We start from the raw sequence: 1,642 nt of genomic DNA, 5'->3' as shown, positions 1-1,642 counted from the left end.
ATAGACGGCTCTTAAATATATGAAAAGCAGCTATATTTATTAATACAAATACATATATTTTGAATTTGATCCAATCTGATTTTATTTGATGTCTTGGGAAATTTTACTCTCGATTTTGTTTCAGAACTATTTTTTTAGCGGAGTACTCCGTTTAACTGTGTGAGACGTAAGGCGCCAATTGCAAAGTGCAGTTTGAGTTTGTGCCACTTGACGGCGGCAAAGCCCGGGTGCATATACGGTGACTGTGGTTTCCATATGTTGAACTGTAAGCAGGGGTGTCAAAGTCAAATGGACAGCCAAAAGGCTGCCGGTGACCATGATGTAAGCTACGGCTAACATTGTGCATATTCAAGTATAAACACATTCGGTACATAACATTTTGGGCAGCTCCAAACAGGTGAATACATTCTCAAATTGTCCTCAATGAATTAAATGTTTCAATGATTAGTTAAATGTTTGGTTAATACACGCTTCATTACATGTGATATGGAATAAATAAATAAATAAATATACATATACATATATATATATATATATATATATATATATATATATATATATATATATATATATATATATATATATATATATATATATATATATATATATATATATTCTATATATTTATTTATAGATTCCATATCACATGTAATGAAACATGTATTAATCAAATATTAACTTATCGTTGAAAAATAGTTATTTAAAAAATAACTATTTAAAAAAATAACTATTTATTTAAAATAAAAAATAGTTATTTAATGGTACACATATGTATGTGTTTGGCCACTTTCGGTCTTCCATAGTGTGTGCACCTCTTGACCATTTTACTGTGTGGGACGTAGTGTAGAGTTACTGCCACCTGATAGCAGCAAAGCCTCGGGTTGAGCTTTTTTTTTTTTTTTATAATAGATCCATCCCCCCCCCCCCCCCCCCCCCACACACACACACACACACACACACACAATATATGATACCAAATTCGTTGTTGCGTAGTAGTAGTACGGAATTCTCAAATTTTGGGAAAAACTCCACTTTGAAATTCTATCTGATATGTAATGCCGGAATTACTCAAATAATGGTGTGGTATTTTAATATACAACTTTAAAAAAAAAAAAAAAAAAAAAAAAAAATATATATATATATATATATATATATATATATATATATATATATATATATATATATATATATATATCAACATAGAAAATACCAGAATAAAAATAATAAATACCAGAATTTGACCCCAAAACGTGGCCATGACAATGGTCAAAGTGATAGTCTTTTCGAACCATAGAGTGAGAAGCTTCCAATTGTAAACAGGTGTTTTTTTTCACTGGGTTACTTCTTCTTCACCTCATGTGAGGCATAGGGCAGAGATAGTTACGGCTGCTTCTACTTCTGTTTCCATAAACATTTGGAAATTAATTGGAAGAACTTGATTGGGTGGTTGCCCCAATGCACCTGAGGTCTGGTCCCCGCAGAATGAAGTCCTGAGAGACCTGATGTGGCCTCCACCTATAATCTTACAGAACCTGAAATTCCCATTCAGGCCCGAACCTGCTTAGCTTCAGAAATCAGGGCATTATCAAGGTAGTAAAGCCGTAAGATTCGTTTTTATCGATTGAAATTCTTTTTTCAACTT

This window comes from Hippichthys cyanospilos, chromosome 1 (genome assembly GCF_059441005.1).
Source record: "Hippichthys cyanospilos isolate Australia breed blue-spotted pipefish chromosome 1, RoL_Hcya_1.0, whole genome shotgun sequence".
NCBI classification, from domain to species: domain Eukaryota; kingdom Metazoa; phylum Chordata; class Actinopteri; order Syngnathiformes; family Syngnathidae; genus Hippichthys; species Hippichthys cyanospilos.
Note: the sequence above shows the minus strand (reverse complement) of the source record.